The 24,683-nt window shown below is 40.6% G+C and overlaps 1 long non-coding RNA gene across 1 annotated transcript; it reads right to left on the bottom strand.

Annotated features, from left to right (window-relative positions):
- Nucleotides 1–1,075: 1,075 nt before the first annotated feature.
- Nucleotides 1,076–23,886, bottom strand: LOC120398789. Its single transcript, XR_005594708.1, has 2 exons — nucleotides 23,780–23,886; nucleotides 1,076–1,872 (listed from the first exon to the last, which is right to left on the bottom strand). It is a non-coding gene; the product is annotated as an uncharacterized LOC120398789 (long non-coding RNA).
- Nucleotides 23,887–24,683: the final 797 nt, after the last annotated feature.

Raw genomic sequence — 24,683 nt, 5'->3', positions numbered from 1 at the left:
TTAAAGTTGGGTCCAATAGGTCACAGGTTTAAGAATCTTAACCCTCACCCCTTATTTTGGGCTAAGAATAGATTCTAGCTGATTTGTTTATACAGCACTAGTTTTGCTGATATAATTTGCTAGCTTTTATATGCCACTGGATCTCTCACTGTGCAATATGTACCAAGTAGCTAATCAGTTACTCTAGCAATATCTCTGCTTAAATTTAGCTTTCAACTCTTACGTCCTCAAATGCAGATTTTATCCCAGATGCTTGGTGTCTGGCTTTTGTTACTGCATTTTGTTCTATAAACAGCTTTGTTTTACTGTGCATGATGTCAGAAAGAGATTCAGAGTATGAGAGGAAGGTAATAACTGCCTCTAGTGGCTTTGGGTGCACTGTTTGTCCTATATAAAAACTAGAAAGCTGACCAGATCACATCTTCCAGGTTTTGTGCACTCAAAGTTACTGTCTGATCAATGTTACCAAACAGGTAATTTTCAGTAATGCTGTACTGGTATGAATGTATATGTTAGTGCCCTGTCAAACAATGAAAATGGATAAGAGGGGACTTTCCAGTTTTCCCTGTAGATATAATCACATGCAAGGGCAAAAATCATTTTCTTCCTGTAAAATGATAGTGAAAATCAGGACATATTCAGATTTTACAAGCTCAAAATGAGTCAAATAGCCTCTAGATTTTATTTATATATATTATATATATATATATATATATAAAAAAAATCCACCACTATAAGGGGCAGGGGGGACTTGACTCTCCCCCCTTACCCCCCGTGGTCAAATAGGGAATAACTTTGTCATCATGCCCTCATGTCATTGCTGCCAGATCAGCAAAAAAAGAAAATAAGGGACTAAGAGGGGAAAAACCCTAAGAACTAGGTGGAATGTATGATTGCTTTTCAGGGGCATGCCATCCAACTTTGCTGAGAGAAGACAGGGGGAAAACAAGAGCACCTTCACTCCTAAGTATGTAGGATGAGTCATCATTACTCTGTCCGATGCCAGCACTGACGTGAAGCAATTCGAGCTCTGATGCAGAAGAAAGTTAACTTAACAATAACACTCAGAGCCATGTAGACTTTTCATTTTATACACGAAGTAAATCAAACAGGCACATGGGTTTGCTTTCCTTAAACAAAAGACAGATAATATTTGCTAAATGGAGAGGCGTCAGTAGGTAAGGATATTTTTTCCAAAATATTAGTTAAAAAGCATGAAAATAATTTTACTGTGTCTTACAAGGAAATACACAATATTGTCTAAATAGGTTGGAAACTCAATAGTATGGGATTTATACACCCTCCCCCAAATTAGGGGTAATATGCTCCTCACATCCCTCCCACCTCTCTCCAGTACAGGACTTCCTCTTATGAGAATTTTGTTTTCCAAAACATGTGTAACCTCTGTGTGGGCTACGGTTTACTTCTCTGCACTTCTCCTAGTACCTAAAAACTCAGAAAAGCACAAGGAGGCCCAGAATTTAGTCAGAGGATTTTCAGCAAGGATTGCACAGGGTCAACCTCCCCAAAAAGAATAAAAAGCAATGAACTTAATTCTTAGATACCAACTTTATAAAACTTTGATAAACACTAACTTAATTTCTACACCATAACTTAAATGTATGTGAATCATAAATATCTTCAGTCGTGCATAAAGAAAAGTTAAATCTAAACAGGTCAGTCCCCACAGAAACAGTGAGAAGGAAGAAGAGTTCCCAAAAGCTTAGGCTGCTTTCACTGGAGTCTCAGTTACAGTCTTTGATCACCAGAAATCCATACAGTTTGCTAACTTCAAAGCACTGTAGCAATATCTTCTCTCCTCTTGCTTGAAGAAACTTCCAACTAGAATCCATGTAGACTCTTCCTCTCCCTCTGTTGAAATCACACAGTTAGCTAACTAGTCAACCAACCACTCAGTTTAAATATAGATTAAAAACCCTTCTGCAAAATTCTTCCCAGTTAGAGGAAAACAGACTCTACTCCTGAGGCTCACCTTCTCCCAACTTGCACAGGTCACATGGCTTTTTGTAAAACAGCTCCCCTCACTACTTGCCCTCAGTGGAGTCTGAATCCAGTTACAGGGAACCTGTTGAGCATACCCAAAACTACTAAACCCAATTCCAGAAACTTCTGGGTGTGGAGTGCTAGCTGTGCATTTGCCTAGCAAGAATGACCCAGACATCTTGTTCCCCCCACTCCCTACCTGCAATAGATCCTAGAGCGATCTCCCTATTAGGCATGTGGATTATCTACAGCCTTAAAGTGTTAGCCCCAGAAAGGCATGCATATTTGCTAAGGACATTTAAAGAAGCCATTTTGCAGCTGACACATCTCTGTATTCAAGCTAGCACTCCTGCTTTGCATTTGTATTCTAGATTTCTGCATCTTCTTGCTTTAGTTCCTCCTTCATATCTTTTGAGAGGGGGCAGGTGCCAGGAAACAGTTCATTCTCCTTTCCCATTGCATTGTATGGTCTCTGGAGTCTGCTAATAGAACAGCCTCAGTTATAATCAGTACTATCAAGCGTTGAACCAATGAGTTCCAGAGCTAAAAAGCATGATTCTCTGCAGCTCGAGCGCCAAGCTCTTAGAGGCTCACATCTGCTATACTTGAGGCACAGAGGGAGACCCATAATGCACAATGCTCTACATACTTCTGGGCAGAGGAAATTCATCCCAAGCATTGGAAGCTCACAGAAGTTTCAATCCTGAAGAAGCCCCCCAATTATGTGACTGCCACCATGTTGGCCAACTCTCTAGAGATGGAATTGGTGACCGGCACAGCCAAATACACAAGTCTTTCAACTAAAGAGCCAAAACTAGAGCTGGTTGAAAGAAACTTTCCCTTGGAAAGAGTTTGATTCCATTGAGAGTTTTTTGGGGGGAAGCAAAATATTTTGATAGGGTCTGACCTTATTGGAACTGGTCATTTTGACTAATTACTTTGAAATTACTTATTTAAAAAAAACATTACATTAAAAAAATTAACTTCAATTGTCTGGAAATGAAATGGTTTTGACTAACCCACAGTGAACATTTTCCTTGTAAATATCTGTTTCACAGGAAATGTTGAAGTTTTCTGGTTTTTGTTCGTTTAGAACAAAAAAAAATTAGTGCCAGAATTTCCCACAGAACAGAGATTCCTAGATTTGACCTGCTCTAGCTGAGAGCTATAAGAGTGGGACAGAATAGCCTTACTAGTGGATTACTCCAGGGCACAGTTCTTTGCTCTCTGTCCATTTAGAGGGAATGAATATCCTGGTTTGTCCACAATGAGATGATGATCCTCCTCCTCCTCCTCCATGTGAGCTGCGTCTTGGGGACAGTGCTCCATTTCCACCAAAGTTCTACAGAGTGAGGCAATTCACTCAGGGAAACAATTTGCTCCATTTTAAGACTGTGCACAGAAAAAAAACCCAAACAAACTATAAATCAAACTACTTGCCAGTTATTTGGAAGGTCTACTTTCCCTTCGTACTCCAAATCTAGCATCTGAATGGTTCTATATTTGGCAGAGTGAGTAGGCATAAGAATACCAGATGTAAAGAGGGCACTTAAATGGTGGAAAATGGAAAGGGTGTAATTCAGCTAATACCTGTCCATTGAAATATGCAATTTAATTTTTCCAGAGCAGCTGCACAGTCAGTTCTACCATAATCAGCATTTCTAAAAATAAAAAGATGGGATGATGAAAATGACATTAAGAAGCACAGTCCAAAATGTGTATAACAATTAATTCTCTGATCCACACTTAAGAAAAAAAAAAAAGGAATTAAGGTTAGGGCATGGTGCCCACAATCCTTTGTCAGGAGAAGCTCCCTATTGAAGTCACTGAGTTTTGTCTGAGTAAGGCCTGACAGAAAAGGGCCTATATATATATATTTTTCAGCTTATCCTTTGTTTGACTTGGTCTCCTGAATCCACATCTCCTGTGTGCTGGTTTGCTTGTTGCGCCATTGCTACAATGTTTTCTGCCAGTCAATTCTGCTTACTGCCTTTTTGTCAGTTCTGTGACAATGTGATAAACACCACAGAATCCACAAGAGGCATTGACTGAGCAACATTTAAAAAAAAATAGGGAGAATGAAAGGGAAGGAACCACAGACTGAGTCAGATAGGAAAGGTGAGATTTCCAGGATGACCTTTTCCATCTAAACGAGAGAGCCTTCTAGTACCACTGATTTTTTTTTTAAATCAGAACTGTCTATTTGATGGATGGTATGATAAGGCTCTAAATATTTCACCAGCAAGTACTGGAAAATTCAACATGTATTTCTCCCAGCTAAAGTCTTAATTTGCAAACAAGAAGTCTTTGCTAAAATGTAAAATTTAAAATAGCAGATGAAAGCTAAACTGTAAATATTGTGACCCCAAGATCACTCCAGTGCCAGAGGGCAAGGGTCTTGCTAGTACGTAGCAGGGAATTTCAGCTGGTCTGACCACCTCGTTGCACCTGGCCCACTATTGTCATGATATTAATTTTAAAAGGTAACTTGTAATATCATTGAGAAACTAACTCACTGATTTAAGATTCCTGTGTGATGTACAGAACTAGACAGGTATGATGGAAGTGTGACTAAAATGTGTTTAAACCAGGCAGGCCAGGAAAAGTTGATAAATAGGTTTTTCCTTAGAGGGTTATGAATTCCCCCTGTCTACTTTATAGCCATGTAGATACGTCAGCAGTAACTAAAGCAATCATCTTACGGGTGGTGCGGGGTGGGGAGGAGACTTCATTTGCATTGTAAAATTACAGCAAGAAACCTCATGGGAGCCCATCAGGAGGGGACACTGTTCAAGATGAAATTGCCCCTCCTGGAGGAGACAGGAGATGGAATCACCCAGGGGATCATTTGTCTCTTGCCACCAGGACAGTTACAGTTGGAGGAATATATGGGAGTGGAAAATAATTTGGGGTTCTCCTTCACCTGAGGAGATAAACCAAGCACTTTGGCTCTGTGTTGGATCCTGGCTAAGGCATGGCCAGCTATGCTGGAGAATGACTGAGAAAACTGCTCTCGACAAAAGACTTGTTTTAGTTTAGATTTTTAGTTGTAGAAGTGTATTTACATGGTTCTCTTTGTAACCATTTCTGTGCCTATTCCTTCTAGTTGGTATCACTAAAAATCTAGGTTCTATTAGTAAAAGTGAACCAAGTTTAATGAGATCTCAGTGCAGTATATTAAGCAAAAGGGTAAAATCTTCAGTTAATTGAGCAGGCTAGTGTGCGCTCTGTCTCCTTGGAGACAGCAGACAGACTTCTATGAGGTTCCAGTGGGAGGGACTGGAGGGGAGTAAACTGGTGGAAGCCAAGATGAGGCCACTGTGCCGTGAACATGCTGCTGGTATTAGGGCTCAGCCAAAGCTGCAGAGCACAGAAGCACCAAGGCTTACTGGGTAGGTGGTGACAACCCTTTGCTGGACTGGTTTGAACCCCAAAGCACCAATGATAATTTAGTTACTTGTGAGTATTTTGAAGATTGATTAATTTATTATAAGGTCATTTAATATTCTGACTTATACAAGGCACCTGTAACATTTTGAAGGAGCCACAGAGGTATTTCCTCTCAGTCAGCAACTTCAGTGGTCTGTACTATTCTTACCAAGATATTAGGTTTTGGTTGTTTTGACAGAGGAGTTACATCAGGCCAAATAATAATAAGAAGTCTTAGTGAATGCAAAATTTAGGGTGTGATAAAAAAACAAACCACCAAAACACACTCTTCAGGAAATTCTCATTCCAGTTTCATCACCAACTCTGCTTGCCTGTCTCTCTAGTACCATCTGTGCACTCCTGCTCACCTTCCTATAGCATATGGGTCAGCGCACTTTCTGTACCTACCCACCATCTATTTTGTACCCATGTACATGCTGGAGGCCTTTCTTCCCTTATATTCCCCCATACACCCTCTGCATTCAAACTACAGAATGAGGATTTCATGTTCTCCTGTAAGCCTTATGGTGCGTCTCCCTATAAAGAGGGAAAGAGATGTAGTGGCAGAGGTGGAGTCTGAGGAGCCTTTCCAGGTCTTCCTGCTATAAGAGAGCAGTGAGAGGATATTTAATCCAGGAACATGGTGGGAGGGGGCTGGGCACAGTCACCCACTAAGAAGTGGGAGGGAGAAGTGGAGTTGGCTCTCTCTGAGGAAGATGTAGAAAGCCACATCTGTTGACTGGCTGCAAAAGATTCAGCTAGGAAAAGCATCCGAGAGCCACTGCTGGTCGTGCCAAGTCTTCAGAATGACCTGGCCCCACCACCTGGCACTTCTTGTTGGCCAGGCCCTAAAGCAGGGATTGGCAACCTTTCAGAAGTAGTGTGCCGAGTCTTCATTTATTCACTGTAATTGAAGGTTTTGCGTGCCGGTCATACATTAATGTTTTTAGAAGGTCTCTTTCTAAAAGTCTAAAATATATAACTAAACTATTGTATGTAAAGTAAAGAATATTAAGATGTTTAAGAAGCATCATTTAAAATTATGGGCAGTGTGAGTGCCACTGAAAAGCAGCTCGCGTGCCACCTTTGGTGCTCGTGCCATAGGTTGCCTACCCCTGCCCTAAACCATCACTCCACATGAAGCTGCTCTTAATAGTTCTTACAGAAAAATGTTTGAATAGCATCAAAATATGGGTTTTCCTCTTAACTCCCTCTGTCTGCAGATATCTCCAGCAGGTGCCATTGATACAGTACCATAGCCTCCCCCGTATAACAGGATATGCTTTGCAGTCATAAGACAGGAACACTGTGTTTCTCTGAGCCTCATCCATAGCGGCAGAAAGCAGTCCAGGAATGGTGTTGGTGCCAGGTGATAGAGGAAAGGCTAATAGGTTTTTGACCCCCTGCATCAACAAACTCCTTCACACCAGTAGGACCATGAAAATTGTCCAGAACACCATGAGTTTGGAGAGAGTGCCAGTGGGACTCTGGGACCTAGTCATACTGCATCATGCTTAAATTGAAGTAGTTTGGTGTTATGCAGATGTAGCCCTTGAAATTAAGTGTTGCTTGCACCAGCACAAGCACAGTGTAAACTAACATAAGAATGGCCCTACTGGGTCAGGCCAGGGGTCCATCTAGCCCAGTATCCTGTCTGACTGGCCAATGCCAGGGGGCTCCAGAGGGAATGAACAGAACAGGTAATCAAGTGATCCATCCCTTGTCACCCATTCCCAGCTTCTGGCTCACTCAACCAAAGTAGTTATATCAATGTAATAAGATTAATGATACCAGATAAATGTTTGTGTCCAGACCAGCTAGGGTGACTAGATAGCAAGTGTTAAAAACCCACACTTTTTGGGGGTGAGGGCATTTGTTTTCTATGCAAGACTCCTAATATTGGGACAGTCCGATAACATTGGGATGTCTGGTCACCCTAAGACCAGCCCATGGTGAAGGACAAGAGGAGAAGAAAAGCACGGCGATGGATGAGATGAAGTGATGAATTATGACTGCATGCATACACCCCCTTCAGGAGGCAAGTGGATACTAAAGACTTCTGTTTGAACAAACATTCTGGAGATTCAGAAATTCACCCAGCTTTGTGACTGAAGTCATACTGGCCTCTTCCTGCCTGGCCGTTGGAACCTAAGCTTTTAGACTCTTCATGAGGAGGGGTACTTGCTATCAATCTGGTGCTGTGCTAGGAAGTCAAATGATTACATTATTGCTCAGATTTTTATTAGCTTGACCTATTGAAGTTTCAGCCAAGGGAAAAAAGTGCTTTGAAAGTGTTGAGCTATGATAGATCTTCTGCATCCTAGACTGTTCTCCTCTCCCCCATTTTAAATCCCAGGGGGCTGACATTTTTATAGTAGCATTTTAAGGTATATTTTATATAATGTCAAACAATGCTAGGTTCTGCACACAAGATACAAGAAAGCATAGATTGAAATTTGAGACAGTGTCTAAAGATTTCGTGGGAGTGGGATGTTTAATACCTGAAAAAATTGGGCTGCTTAGGTGCCCAGTGCTAGACACCCATGTTTGGGCTCTCTCTGGAGTATTTAGCACACTGATACTATAAGGTAATGTATGCGATTTTAAAAATGTGTGTTGTCTTGGTGCAACAGAGTATAGGTCAGAAGGCTGGATTCTGCATTCCATATTTTGAAGGGCATGGAATGATCATTAAGTGTATATATTTAGGCTATGTGCAACAAAACTTAGGCAGGTTCGAGTTTTGTTTCAGTTTCTAAGTGTTGACGTATTTATAGGAAAGACCAAAAAAATTCTATAGCAAATACAAATGTAATTCTCCCTATCTGATAAAGAACTGATTTTAATAGGAATAATTTTACCAACTATTTTCCTTCACGAGAGGAGAATTGCAGCTGATGCTTCTTTAATATGAAAATAAATGATATAAAACTTGCTTAATGCAAAAAATGTGAGTTTTTTTTTTTAAAACCACAAACGTCAGGATAATAAAGTCAGGGAATTAAAAGTTATTGCATCACAAGTACTGCAATTCAGCCCCCATGTGCATACAGTATTTTTATTTTACAATATTTGATGTTAACCTTAGTGACATACTCACACACTGGGTCAAGTTCTCTTATTTAAGTCAGTTTTATATGGTGTGACTCCATTGACTTCAATGCAGTTAACTCAAATGTATTTATTTCCAAAATGTAAGCAAGTTATGGCTGCTGTGGGAAACAACGTATTTCCTGAGTAATCTTAAATATAATGTTGCATTAACCTACTTTTTTTGTATGCCATTTTCTTGGGGGGGGGGGGAAGTGCTGAAGCATTTATCCAACCCTTCAATCTCTACTGCATATTATAAATTCAGTGCCTGATTCACTGCAGCCTTGGACTGTAGTTCCTATGAAAAGTGCATATAAAATGCTACCGAGTCAGAAGGGCTGTCCTTTATATCTACTGTGCACAGGTGTATACAAATAGTCTGTGGAGAATGAGGACTTAATTTCTTCAAATGGAAATATAAATCACACTCAAAGGCTTCTAATGCCTTTAGATTAGGCTTCCAAGCGTGCCTCTAAAGTAGGCTTCAAATGGGCATGGACCCGTTTGCCTCATTTTGCATCAGCTTGCAAAAGTCATGCCATTAGACACTTCCCTACCCAAGTTGCTCAGTGAAATGCCCAGCTCAGTGTGTGTAGTTGTGGGTGTTTCTTTACATCAAGTCACATCTAAAAAAACTTGTCCCATTATCATTAAGATATGGGACTGATTTCAATATGTAGCAATGGTGTAGCTCTGGAAAACTATGTATCTGAAAGCACCTGAGAATTTCCCCCCCCCAAACTTGGTAAAGGCAGACCATCCTCAGTGAGGACGATATACTCAATATGGCAAGTGAGAAGTTTTAAGTCCATGCCAGTGGAGTTATGGATGTCAAATTGCAATGGAACCATTTATTTAAAGCATGAAAGCCCTTATTCACATGTGTACAACTTTACAGGCTCTGTTCAAACTTTTAAAAAGGAAAATCACATTTGAATTAAGAACAGCTGTAAAATAAGCACAAAGGTGGTATTTTTATAAAGCTACATGCACCTGAAATTTTTTTTTGACAGCTGAAATTATAATAATGGGAGTTTGGTGCTGGTGATATGGAACAACTGCAGCTGACAGCAAGGTTCATCCTCTTTCCTGGCCCTTTTTCCTCCTCCCTCCTTTTTGATGTCAAAGTTTTTAAATGTCTAAAGACCCCACTTAAGATCAGAGTTCCCATTGATCTAGGCAATGCATGAACACATTATAATACAGTCTGTGCCCTGAAGAGCTTACAGTGAGAGGTGGGAGGAACAGAGAAAGAAACAGGAATAGACTTGTCCAAGGTCTCTCAACAGATCAGTGGTAGAGCCAGTAATTAGAAACCAAGTCTCCAGAGTCCCAGTCCTATCTACTGGACCTTGCTGCCTCTAAAATAATTAGAACAAAGTGTATCTGTGGGAGGAACTGCCTTGGTCTCTTTCCTGGCTAACAGGCCAATTAGCTGACCTACCTACCCACCCGTATTAACTTTTAAAAGGAAAAAGATTTAAAAAAAAATTCCCAAAGCCTTAAGTACATTGTTGTCAGAACCCAGGCATCAGCTCTGAGACACTGTCCTACAGGATTTATTGGGTAATCCTCCCTTTGTGGGAAGCCATATGGTAGACTTGGGCTCTCTGCTAGCAGCTGCAGTGCTGATGTCATGGGATGTATGCTAGCAACAGGAAAAACGGTTGGCCTGTAATTATAGCAATTTTCTATAATAAAAGTGCCTCCAAGTCCTCAGCTGTAACTGGAGCACCAGCACCTTGATTCCATGTGTTCCAAAGTGGTTTTAAGAGAGCTAAGCTGACGGGGAACCATATGCTATGTACGTTTTCATAACCAGGGAGGACAATTCTGTAATACAATATAACTATTTGGAGGAGCAGCCATGTGGCTGGTGCTGAACCTGTAATGGCTTTGCAGTTTTGAAGATGCTTCATTCCTATTATACAGAAGAATCTACCTAACTGGGTGGACAGAGTCCCAATAAAGAGGCTGTCCTCATTAAGACATTGTATACATAATAGGAAGAGATTAAAAAATTAACTAATACCATACCAAACAGATTAAATGCAATAAAACATTTGTTCTAATATTTCATGAGCCGTATTATCCTTTTAAACTTTACTTGGGCACTTCTCTATCAGAAGACTGTAGTGTGGAATTTCACACCTAGTGAAAAGCATCAGTTGTCACTGGGTAAATGTATCCCTATTAAGTAGAATGTATGCTAATTGTGCCCTGATTAACCAGCAATCATTGCCATTAAGCTATATCTATTCCCTTGTAGATATTCTAATAAGGAGGCTATCTAGATTAAACATGACCCAATGAAGTGGAGGATAGTGTGCCATATAAGAGTTGAAGTAATTATTTTTCTAAGGAAGGGGACTACATATCACTGGTGCTGTGTGCACTTCATTATTGTTCAGTAATGATAACTATACGTGACTTAAGGGCATTTCTCCCATCCCCAGTCTGTCATTTTCCAAGGATATTATAAGAGTCAACTTACAACACCAAGAAAACTTTGGGTATTCATAGCCAGCTCTTCCACACCTTTACCCCATTATGGTTTTCCTCCCACCTAAGTTCAGGAAAGTTGGAAATTGGTTCTGCTGAGGACTACTACGCTGTCCTACAGCCTCTGTCCAGCTGGTAGTCTGTTAGGAATGGCACTACAATCAAAACCAAGCAAATCAAAAGGAAAATGTTCTCCAAATTTTTACCTGTTGAATGTATATTCAGTATGTAAAGTCAAGTGTGTGTGTGTGCGCGTGTGCCCGCATGTATACATCTGAATGGTTGTCTGTCTAGTTATATTAGAAGAATTATGTTTCCAGGACAGAGGCAACAGGAACAATAAATACACATTTCAGATTTACTGAGTGGCATTACATTAAGTGTGTGAACATGCTGCTTGTGCAATATGCTGGTTTGAGAGACTTGCAAAGTAAGTCTAGAATCTTCTGTTGGCAGAAGAGATATATCATGGGCAACATAGTGCTGTTTTCCTACACTGCTCCATCAAGATGTTTCAACCTTACATTATAGAGGTTACCTCTACAGTTAGAGGAAGTTAGCTGCTTTGGCCCATTAAGTTAAAAAAGGACTGCATCCAACACAGGGGAATTCTATATTAGACCTCATCTTGACAGATAAAGAGGAATTGATCACAGAACCAAAAGTTAATGGCTGCTTTAAGTGCAAGTGATCATGACTTGATTACCTTTGTTATGTGCAACCAGAATAGAGACCCAACCACGAATATATGTGCTTGTTGCTTTTAAAAGGCCAATATCAGAAAGCTGAAAACAGTTATGAGTCAAATCAGCTGGGAGAATTTAAACGGAAAAAGGGAATGACAATTGAAAACTGTTTAATTAAATTTACTAGGTGGGTAAGATCATCTTTTACAATTGACACACACAAAAAAAAGCCTGGCTATGAAGGGAGGTGAAAGCACCAATTTAAAAACCCCCAACCATAACAACCCACAAACAAACATCTAAAAGACAACATATGTAAAAAACAGGAACTGATATAAATGAATGTAACAGAAAATTGATAATGGAAGCAAAAGGTCATAGAATCTCAGGGTTGGAAGGGACCTCAGGAGGTCATCTACTCTAACCCCCTGCTCAAAGCAGGACCAAACCCAACTAAATCATCCCAGCCAGGGCTTTGTCAAGCCTGACCTTAAAAACCTCTAAGGAAGGAGATTCCACCACCTCCCTAGGTAACCCATTCCAGTTCTTCACCACCCTATTAGTGAAAAAGTTTTTCCTAATATCCAACTTAAACCTCCCCCTCTGCAACTTGAGACCATTACTCCTTGTTCTGTCATCTTCTACCCCTGAGAACAGTCTAGATCCATCCTCTTTGGAACCCCCTTTCAGGTAGTTGAAAGCAGCTATCAAATCCCCCCCTCATTCTTCTCTTCTGCAGGCTAAACAATCCCAGTTCCCTCAGCCTCTCCTCATAAGTCATGTGCTCCAGCCCCCTAATCATTTTTGTTGCCCTCCGCTGGACTCTCTCCAATTTATCCACATCATTCTTGTAGTGTGGGGCCCAAAACTGGACACAGTACTCCCGATGAGGCCTCACCAGTGCTGAATAGAGGGGAATGATCACTTCCCTCGATCTGCTGGAAATGCCCCTACTTATACAACCCAAAATGCCATTAGCCTTCTTGGCAACAAGGGCACACTGTTGACTCATATTCAGCTTTTCGTCCACCGTAACCCCTAGGTCCTTTTCTGCAGAACTGCTGCCCAGCCATTCGGTCCCTAGTCTGTAGCAGTGCATGGGATTCTTCCATCCTAAGTGCAGGACTCTGCACTTGTCCTTGTTGAACCTCATCATATTTCTTTTGGCCCAATCCTCTAATTTGTCTAGGTCCCTCTGTATCCTATCCCTACCCTCCAGCGTATCAACCACTCCTCCCAGTTTAGTGTCACAAGGAAAAAAAAATCTATGGCCAGCATAATTAAGGACAATAAGGATTTTAAAATGATAGTAACAAAAGGAATCAACAGTATTAGTCCAGTACTAGATGGAAGAGGAAGGAATGGTCAATAATGCAGAAAGAGCAGAAGTCTTCAATATATATATTTCTGTTCTGTATTTGGGAAAAAGTCACGTTATATGTTCTATCATATGATGAAGAAATAGTTACTGTTGGAATGAAAAGGCAGATGTTAGATACTAAAATTAGACATCTTTAAAGCTACAGGTCCTTATAAATTGCATGCAAGAGTTTTAAAAAAACTGGCCATTAAAAAAAAAAAAAAGCTGGAGCACCACTAAAGCCAAAAAAAGGTGCCCCCCTGCCAAAATATCAGGACAAATAGTGTCCCAACCATACGTCCGTTGGGACATGGGACAAACAACTGAATATCAGTACAGTCCTGATTTTATTGGGACATCTGCTCACCCTAGGAAGATCAGAAAAATGTGACTAATTGGGAATTGTTTAAAAACCACTCTACTCAATGCCCCGAAAAGCCAATCAAGGAAGGAGGTTGTAATGACTTAAAAAACCTGCTCTGGTTTATAACTGCATTCACTTCCCTTCTAAACAAGAAGAGTTCTGTAACCCATATAACCTTCCTTGATTAAGGTAATACTTGGAGATATACCAATCTCCCAGAACTGGAAGGGACCTTGAAAGGTCATTGAGTCCAGCCCCCTGCCTTCACTAGCAGAACCAATTTTTGCCCCAGATTCCTAAGTGGCCTCCTCAAGGATTGAACTCACAACACGGGGTTTAGCAGGCCCATGCTCAAACCACTGAGCTATCCCTCCCCTGCCCCTGATTGTGGGATTGTGATTTCTCCTTGTGTGTCTATATATAAACAAATAGATGAAAGGGTAAGTTGATAGTAATGAATAAAAATTAAAAGCAAAGAGTTGTAGAAAATTGATAAAGGAAGCAAAGGGACACAAGAATGACGCTAAGACTAGCAGAGTTAAGGACAATAAGGAGTTTTTCAAGTATATTAGGAACAAAAATAATCCTAACAATGGTATTGATCCATTACTAGATGGAAATGGTAGAATTATCAATCAATGCAGGTTCAATAAATTTTTCTATATTTGGGAAAGAAACAGATGATACAACACTGCTTCCATTCCAGTCGTATGTCTGGAGGATGTTAAATAGCAGCTATGAATGTTAGCCATCTTTAAAGTCAACAGGTTGAGACAGATTGTGTCCAAGAGTTTTTGAAAAGCTTGCTGGACCAATAATGTTGATTTTCAGTGAGCCTTGATGGCAAATAGATCCTGTCAGACAAACTTGATATTTTTAGAGGAGATTATAAATTAGGCTGATAAAGGTAATAGTATTGGATGTAATAGATTTATGTAAGGTTTGACTTGGTACAGAACAACATTTTGATTAAAAACTAGAATTATAAAATTAACATGGACATTGAATGGCTTAAAATTGGGTAACTGATAGGTTTCAGTGTAATTGTAAATGGGAAATCACTGAGCAGTTATTTCTAGTGGGATCTCACAGGGACTGGTTCCTTGTGCTACCCTCTTAAACATTTGTTTTCTTCCAGGTCATTGATAAAAAAATCTGATCGTTATCAGGTGATACATAAATTGGAGGGAGGGGAGAAGAGGAAATGGTAAATAATGAAGACAGGCCACTGATTCTGAGCAATCTGGATCACTTGGTAAGCTGGATGCAAGCAAATGTGTTTTTGTACAGCTACATTTAGCTGTACAAATCTAGGAACAAAGAATGTAGGCCATACTTGCAGGATGGGGGTACTCTATTCTGGGAAGCAATGACAGAGATTTGAGGGTTATAGTGGGTAATTAGCTGAACATGAACTCCCAATGTGACACTGGAGCTAAAAGGGGTAATGAGATCCTTGGTTGCATAAACAGGGGAATCTCAAGAGAGGTTATTTTACTTCTGTATTTGGCACTAGTGACACTGCTACTGGAACACTTTGTACAGTTCTGGTGCCCACAATTCAAGAAGGATGTTGACATTTGGAGAGGAGCCCCCAAGAATGACTAAAGGATTAGGACACATGCCTAATAGTGAAAGACTCAAGGACCTAAATCCATTTAGTTTAGGAAACATAAGGTAAAGGGTTATTACTACTACTGGTTATAAGTGCTTCCATGGGGAACAAATATTTGGTAGTGGGCTCTTCAATCTAGCAGAGAAAGGTGTAATATGATCAAAGTCTGGAAATGGAAGCTAGACAAAATTTAGACTGGAAATAAGGTGTAGATTTCCAACAGTGAGGGTAATTAACCAATGGAACAATTTACTAATGGTCATGGTGGATTCTCCATCACTGGCAATTTTTAAATCAAGATTGGATTTTTTCTAAAGAGATCTGCTCTAGGAATTATTTTGAGGAAGTTCTATGGCCTGTGTGACACAGGACACCAGACTAGATTATCACAATGGTCCCTTCAGGCCTTGGAATTGTTGAATCTGAGTGTTCATGACAAACAAAGGTTTATGGAAAATACTTTGTCAAACTAGCTTGATTTCATTTTTTAAATGAGAGGTTTGCTTGATAAAGGAAATGGTGTAAATCTAGTGGATTATGGTAAGGCATTTGACTTGGTATCACACAACCTTTTGATTAAGAAACTGAATGGTTACCAAATCACCCAGAATTCTCCTGGGGGCTTAACTTTTATGGTGGGCTGGGCTGACTACTCAGAGTCTAGGTCTTTTTTTCAAACCTTCAACGAGGCCAATCACATTGGTATTTCTGACTATATGCTAGCTATCCGTAATAGTCAATACGGATCTTAGCCTCGGAGTTCCCTAGTCAGAATAGGTTGAGATGGATTCACTGTCTGGACCTTCCTTCCTCAGGCTGATCCTTCTTCCTCCACCTCAGTCCTCACTCAGCACCTTCCTTAATTTTTTATAACTTCCCTTTAGCAATTGCAGAGAGAAAGTCACAGCTAGAACCAAGCTTTAATGCTACATTCAAACTAGCATCAGTGAAAGAAAGCAACTGCTCAAACATTTGCTAACCCTTACCTAACCACTAGCAAGAGAGAGAAAGAAAACCTCAGTTATACAAGGAATGTGGTAGAATTGGTAAACTGAGTTAACACTCAATCCTGCAATCAGTGTGCCAGAGCAAGGCACAAGCACTCAGCTCTGCAAGCAGCAAGTAGCAAAGGGTCAGTTTCACTCAAGGTGTACTGGAGGGCAAGGGCATAAGAATTCACTCTGCTCCCTGACAAGAATGGTACAAAAAACGTGGCACATAAAATGGATTAAAGACTGGCTAGCTAGTAGGTCTCAAAAATGTGATTATAAATAGGGAATCATTGATCAAGTGCATTTATAGTGATGTCTCACAGATTGATAAAAATATTAAATCCGAGCCAAAAACCAGTGACAATCGTTACTGATAAAGTCTGCAGAGGACAAAGAGAGAGTGGTAAATAATGAAAGGCTACCGATAGTGATCTGGATCATTTGGTAAGCTGGGCTCAAGCAAACAATATGTAGTCAATGTGGCCAAATATAAAGTCCTACACCTAGGAACAAATACTGTAGGTCATGTTTACAGGATGTGGGGTCTGTCCTGGGAAGCAGTCACTGTGAAAGCAACTTATGGGTCCTGGTGGATAATCAGCTGAACATGTACTCAGTGCAATGTTGTGGCTAAGAGGACTAAGGTGATCTTTGGATATACAAATATGGGAATCCAGTATAGGGGTAGGGAGGTTACTACCTGTATTTCGCATGGGTGTGACTACTACTGGATTAGTGTGTCCAGTTCTGGTCTCCACACTACAATTTTTTCAACATCCCTTTTGGAGTGGGTTCAGAGAAGAGCCACAGGCATATTTAAAGGACTGTAAAATCATGTTTTAGAGAGAGACTCAGTTCGATCTATTTAGCCAGAGAATATTAAAATTTATCAGTGTATAGGCACCCCCATGGGTTACAAAATTTTTTTTTATAATAAGACTCTTTAGGTATAAGAAAATCCAACGGCTGGAAGTTGAAGCTAGACAAATTCTGACTAGAAATAAGGCACACATTTTGAACAGTGAGGGTAATTAGCCATTGGAACTATTTACCAAGAGTTGTTGTAGATTCTCATCAATGGAAACTTAAATTAAGAATGGATGTTTTTCTAAAATATATGCACTAGTTCTACCATAGCTATTGGGACTTACAACAGGCATTAATTCAGAGAAGTAATATGTTCTACACAAATTCAGATTAGATGATCACAATGGTCCCTTCTGGCCTTAATCTAAGGATCTCTGAAGTTCTTGGCCTCTGTGCTGAGAATGCCAATGAGATTGCCAATTAGAGTGGTTGGTTTTTTGATGTGGACATGTGTCCACTGGGAGTTAGGCTGACACCAAATTATTTTCAGAGCCATTAAAATGGCTTAGTCCCTGAATAATGATGGTCACAGACCACAACAGAAGATAGAACAAAAATAATCTGTTCCTGGAACAAATTTTAACATGAATGGAAACTAGTACAAATGTAATTCTTCTTTATCATCTTACTCTTCCCCTCACTGAAGGCCCTATGCAAAACAACATCTAATTTAGTCTTATTTCATTGTCAACTGTACTAGCTGGAAAATAGACATTTACTAAAACAGCATTTAATGGATTATTTGTTAAATTACACCAGACTACATTTCTGTGCTATGGCTGATCCCTGATTTCCTGAGAGAGGGAGGATACCTATTGATAAGAGAAAAGGTGTATACTTAGCATAATGTTTGTACTCAGTCACCTTAAGGGGATGTCCACATATCAAAAGTTGTGCACAGGCTGGCTTATCTGAGCTAGCTTGCATCCAGCTAGCGTGGGTAACAATACCAGTTTTGACAATGCAGCACAGGTTCAGAGCCTGTGAGCAAGCTCAGGGTCTGTGCCAGACTTGTACTACCTGGGCGGAAGCCTTTGCTGCTCTGGCTTTGCTGCTGCTGCTATCCAACCAGCTGGATTCATGCTCACTTGGACAGGCATGCCCATGCACTGTTTTTGCTATGTAGATTGTGGTGTACCCTTAATGGTAATTTTCCTTTTGTTGCAGAGGTAGGGCTTGTTCCTGATCCCACTGAAATTTTGGGCCCCCCAAATCTTTAACTTTCATAAAATGAGTGACAGCACTGCCATTTAAATGTCCAAAATAGACTCACAAACACAGCTACGTACTAAGATGTAGGTGAGATGAAGAAGGTTTCCAAGTGATCTGGGCCATTACATATCACCTCAGGAATCCCCTAGGAATGTGCTCTGCCTTGCTGAGGCCCAGTGAACCACATTTAAAAAAAATGGAGGAAATAAAATAGCAGCAAGCGAAGGGTGACAAGTAGTACATAGGACTGCAAGTCAAAGGTGAGTGGGTTTTTTCCTGGCTTTGCTACTGACCCCTAGGGTAACTTGGTCAAATGGGGATAATATTTACCTCAGGGTTTATTTAAAAAGCACTTTGAGATGCTCAGGTAAGAGGTACTAAGGTATACAAGAGGAAAGCATTAGGTTTGCCTCAAATTTTGGCTTTAACTTTAAATTTTACAACACTATCTTAAGTTTAACACTTTGTTTATTGAAGTTAATATTTGTTACTCATGACACCTACGTTTTATAAACTCACTGGAGAGAGAGAGAGAGGTAATTGCTTTCAGTAGGAAGGCCATTATGAATAGGAATCCTAATAATTTCCTTGATTTGGCTATGTTCTATATTCCCACTACAGTACTTTGTAGCATTTTCAGTTCATTTGTCAACTGGATGCTATGTCTCAGTTTGTATCCCAAAGTGAATCTCTTCTGCTTTACAAAACCTACATAAAAGATTCAAGAAACTGCTTGAATTCTCCATGGCTCTGCCTTTTGTGGAAATCTGGCATGTAGTCTGCATACTCATCATTCAAAGTTTGTTGCCATCCAGTGGTGTAAAACTGAAATTGTGCTTACTAGGAAAGCTTCCCTAGTGTGGTATTAGAAAGTGATTTCACTAAAGTGAAATTGTTCCAGTTATTTGTTACAAGTCAGTTCTGTTTTTTAGGATTCCTAGGGATCAGAGTGCAGGTTCCTTATTACCGTCTATCTGAACTTGGAATTGGGAAGTGTGGGGGGGGGGGAACCACTATGCTCTAGGTGAGCCATGAGCTATTGATCTCAGTGCAGGAATTGCTGGGTGAAATTCTATGGCCTGTGTTATGCAGGAGGTCAAATGAGATGATCATAATCCCTTCTGGGTTTAAAAGAAAAAACCATGAATAAAACAAGACTGTGAAAGCCAGATCTTTTGCTGTACTGTTAGCAGCTGTGTTTCTCTGGAGGTACAAAGCAAACCTTATATCCATTAACGTGACTACATGACAGTTCTCCTAGACTGGGAGACTCAGGTGGTGTAGAGCTGCTGTAGCAGTTCCTATGTTATTACCTCCTTTCTCCAGGGCAGGGTGATGGAAAAAGGACAGGGCTGGAGTGTATCTGTGCTCTGACAATTTCCAGTTGCTAATTAGTGCCTGGGGACTGTTGGCAGTTGGTACAGTTTAGAGTGGCCTCAGGAGCTGTCCCTGCAGAGCCAGTTGAAATTGGGTCCTGGAGTTTGATGGTTCTTCGTTCTTTGCACTGCAATTTTACTTTTTGGGTTAAAACCTTTCCTACTCTTCCAGCTCCCAACCCAGTTTCCTCTATATCAGCTTGGAACTGCAAGGTGCTGAGGGTCCTTAACTCCCACTGTTTTCAGACCTCTAGCGCTTCATGAACTGTATGCACTGAGTTTACCACACAACTGATATTCCAATTATTGGAATGTCTTCTTGCCAGACTGAAATGATACTTACTCTACAGATGTGGTTCCCAACTCTTGTTTGCTGGAGCCCCCACTTGGAATGGGTTAGCAGATGCCTGGCACAGCTACTCTCATCTCTCCATTTTCCTTACCACTTTCTCTTCTTCCCCCCCCCCCCCGCCCTTGGCATCTTGTCTGTTTCCTGTGTATCTTTCTTGTTTGTGGATTCTTCTCTCCCCCTGCCCCCACTCTCTGGTAGCTCTGATTCCTCTTCCCATTTCCCTGTTCACAAGGCGGCTACATGCTGCTGGGATGGGAGAGAGGGAGGCTTCCTTAGCACCACCCAAGGCTGAAATAGGCAGCAGTATTCTCCTATCTTCTCACCCATCTGAGAAGGTGAGCCACATGAACCATCCTCAGGAAATTCTACTGGGTGCTCATTCATTTGAAGATCCTGTTCAAAAAGTTGCTTTTAAAAAAAACAAAAACAAAAAACACTTCATCCAATGTTTAGGTATTTCTGTATGTTAGGCTGGGTGAGAGATTTATGAACAAATTGAGAGGGTCGAGATGCAGCAAAAAAGTCAGTGCCACGCAAAGCTGGAGTCTCCTGGAATTCTCTTTGGAGTAGTGAAATTCCACACCACCTCGTAGTATGGCTATGTGCAACTTCTGTTGCTTGAGTCACATGGTGTTGTTTGAACTGGTTAAAGAAAATAGTCTCATTTTAATCAGCTCATTCCTGGTAAGTGGAAGCAAAGGAGAAAAGTGTAACGATTTCTGAATGAACTGTCAGGGTCCCTGTCTCCCCATAAAACCTAAACGCTTTCAACTCCAGTGCTGTCAGAGAGACAGATAATCTAGTAAGGTATTCAGACCCTGCACTGTTTCATCCTCTGAGATGAATTTTATCATCTGGCCAGGCAAGCCATCATGATGTGCTCATGATTCCCTCCCATGGCTACTCTGAGAAAGCCATTCTAAAATGAATAACCAAACTGAATTCAGCTCCTTTTTCTAGTGGTAGTTGAGATAGTTGAAATCAGTTATTTGTCTTCATAACAATTGCAGTAGGGAGGAGGAAATGGAGGGGGTGGCAAAATTGTAGCAATTTACAATGTAGCTGAAGAAAAAATTGGTGTTGCCAATTGCAACAATCCTATGAACCATCTTGAAGAGAATTTACAAAATCCATTTGCTATAAAATGAGACTGTTTGCTGTGCTGAAGCACTTTAACGTTGTCACACAAGCTCGAGTCTTTATTTTGGTATCAGAGCTCGATAAACTGGCAAGTGTGATGCTTGTCAAGCTTCCCAACTAGCAGTACTAAAAATGTGCAGAATACTAATTCTCTTCTAGCTTTCAAATGCTCTAGTTCTCCCGGTTGCCAGTGAACGTCTGCATGCTCCAAAAGGCAAGATCAGAATATTAACTAGTAGCTGTGCTGAACCAGGAATGAAAATTTTTATCCCTAAATGTGTTTAGGTCAGAATTTTAAGTTCATTTTCTGTATGCAGAATACCCCAAAGTAAAATCTATATTCAGTCAATTAAAAAGGAAGAATTATTTAAACAGCAAGTCTAGTCTAAGCTAATTTGGGTAGTAGATAAATTCCTCATTAGAGACAGGCTAGGGTAACTGAATTCCAGTTATCAGGATGCATATCAATTTAATGGTCTCAATCCAGACTCTAATGGACCTTCTTTCACCATATAGTTTAGCAAAAGCCTTTTGAAGAGATGCTCAACCATAGACTAAGAATATTTTACTGGCCAAGACTGAGATTCTCTCCATCACTTAGCATTGAAGATGGTATTTGTTACTTGCTTTCAAGCATATCCAAAAAAAAAAAAAAAAAAAGAGATGAGCTATTTGGTAAGCCACACTTTTTTGGTCCTGGATGCTAAATGGTTTAGGATCATGGAATAATCCAATGGCTTTCTAGATTATAAGAGAGAATTCTGATAGTTCAGTTACTGGTTTTTATTTTCTATAAAGAGTCTATTCTTGTTCTTGGTGAAGTCAATGGTGAAAGTCCTACTAACTTCAATTGGAGCAGCATTAGGGCCTTTGTTTGATAACTTCAGCCATACTTTCAGCACCGAATGGGCACATAAACAATGCCGTGTTTGTCCATAATATGAAGACAGTACTATTGCCAAAACATGTTAAGGAACATTTTCTGTATATAACAGGGTGTGACAGTCTATACCATTATGTTCACCACTTTTACAAGACTATGATAAACATGGTACAATGTGTACCTTGTGAGGTATCATTTGAAAAGTCATAATCTGCTGAATATCATCCTGTTAATATGTAGCAATGCTATGTGACATTATAAGATTCTACGGTACAATTGTTACCCAGAATTACAGCTTATTTCAGTAACATCCACAGACCAGTTTTTCAGAGACAGATACACTGGCTCCAGCCAGGTGTTAAACTATAAACTGCTTAAGTGGCCATTCTCCAGCAGAAGAGTTGTAAACAAGACATTTACATTTCATCACAGAAGGTTCAAACCTCATATCCACAAGATATTGTTTTGTCACCATGACTCAGCAAGGATGTTTCTGGCACAAGAAATTGAACTATAAAGAGGGGAGGAAAAGACTAGACATCGCTCCTTCTCCCACCTCTGCTCATGGCATCAATGAATACCTGAAGGACACTGAACTAAGGGGGAGGGGCCCCAGGCTGAAAGTGGACCCAGCCTATGAAATTTACAGCAGCGTATGGGGAGGAAAACCTTCGCTTTGAATTCTGTTAAAGCTGCCATTAGCTTGCATTTTATCTTTTATTTCTTTTGTAAAGAATCCTGACTTTTATGCATCCTTACTTAAAAATCTATCTTTCTGTAGTTAAAACAATATGTTTCTCTTAACCAGTGTATTTGGATTAAAGTGTGTGGGGAAACTCCATTTGGGATAACAAGGCTGGTGTATTATCATTTTCCTTTGCTGAAAGGACAGACTTTCGATGAACTTATACTGCTCAGTACTCTTCTGAACAGTACAATTCTGGGGGAGACAAAGCTGGGACTAGGAAGTTGCGGGCATCACCCTGTATGTAATTCATGAGTGATTGGTCAGAATGCTCATGTATTTAGCTGTGAGTGAATTTGCATGCTGAAGGCTGTGTGAACAGGCCAGGAGTGGATGTTCTGACAGCAAATCAGCATAAAAGGCACCCAAGGCTAGAGAGTTAAGGGGACACAGCTGTTCAACATCCAGATTGTACCCTGGGTAATATCACACAGGGACTCTAATAATGACACAAATTACACTTTTTGCTCATAGGCTATGAACTCAGCCAATTGTGCAACACTAGGAAAGTGGATCTCTTTAGTGGCAAATTTTAGAAGCTACCTATCAAGAGCCCCCAAAAGTTTAGTACTTTGAAATCTTTAAGTCTTATTTACTCCACCAAGCTGTGAGGGGTCACAAGCACTTTGGAGGACAGGGTTAGGTTTCAATGACCTTGACAAATTAGAGAATTGGTCTGAAATGAAAAGATGAAATTCAATAAAAGTGCAAAGTACTTCATTTAGAAAGGGAAAAATGTAACATCTACAAAATGGGGAATAACTGATGAGGTGTAGTATTGCTGAAAAAGATCTAGTGAGTGTAGTAGATCACAAATTGAATGAGTCAACAATGTGATGCAGTTGCAAAAAAAAGCTAATATTCTGGGGTGTAAAGGATTGGGGCTTACCTTATAGCACCCACTTCCAGTGGGAACCCAGCTTCTGTTTGCTGAGCCAGGTCCCTCCCTGGGGAAATTCTGATTGGAACCCTTTCACAGAATCCAGGGAAGGTAGTTTCCAGACAGAATAATTGCTGCAGGTTTTATTTCAAGCTTTCTTAACAAAGAGGACCACAGTTTCATAGCCTCTCCCCTCAAAGTCTGTACAGGCTAAGTCCCTTTCCCAAAATCCAGCCTTCACCACACAAGTTCATCAACCCAAAAGTTCCTGACTCTCACCTCAGAGATTTTGTGGTAACAGAACTTTAGCCACACTCCCTTCTGTTCATCTGTTTCATGGAGTTGCTCTTCCCAACAATGGTTCCAGACTGTGCTAGGTAGTGCAGCCTCCCATTCTAGTTCCTGCTCCTCCTTTTATGAGAATCAGCCAATTAAGTTGCAGGTATTTTCCCAGGTGCAGCAGGTGTGGCTAGACAGACAGACAGTTGCAGGCCTCTGCTCCCAGAGGAATCATCCTCTATACCTTCACATGAGGTGTATTAAAAGGCATGTTGTACATAAGACATAGGAGATAATTGTCCCACTCTTCTTGACACTGGTAGATTACTGGAGTATTGTGTCCAACCCTGTGTCCAACCACATTTTAGGAAAGGTGTGGACAAATTGGAGAGAGTTCAGAGGGGAAGCCTATAAGGAAAGATTTAAAAAAACTGGGCATGTTTTTGTCTTGAGAAGAGAAGACTGACAGGAGACCTGGTAACAGTCTTCAAATATGTTAAGGGCTGTTATAAGGAGGATGGTGATAAATTGTTTTTCATGTCCACTGGAAATAGGAGAAGAAGTAATGGGCTTAATCTGCAGCAAGGGAGATTTAGGTTAGATATTCGGAAAAAACTTTCTAACTAGAAGGGTAGTTAAACTCTGGAATAGGCTTGCAAGGGAGGCTGTGGAATCCCCATCATTGGAGTTTAAGAACAGGTTCAACAAACACCTATCAGGGATGTCAGGGACGGTCTAGGTTTATTTATCCCTGCCTCAGAACAGGGGGCTGGACTTGATAACTTCTTGAGGTCCCTTCCAGCCTGCAGAGACGGCTCTACTGTTTTTGCCGCCCCAAGCAGCACACTGAATTGCTGCCGCTGACGGCGGGGGCAGTCTGTGTGCCGTTAGGGCAGCACGCGCA

This window comes from Mauremys reevesii, linkage group 2 (genome assembly GCF_016161935.1).
Source record: "Mauremys reevesii isolate NIE-2019 linkage group 2, ASM1616193v1, whole genome shotgun sequence".
In the NCBI taxonomy this organism is placed as follows: domain Eukaryota; kingdom Metazoa; phylum Chordata; order Testudines; family Geoemydidae; genus Mauremys; species Mauremys reevesii.
The sequence above is the reverse complement of the archived record's forward strand: the minus strand, read 5'-3'. Positions and strand labels throughout refer to the sequence as shown.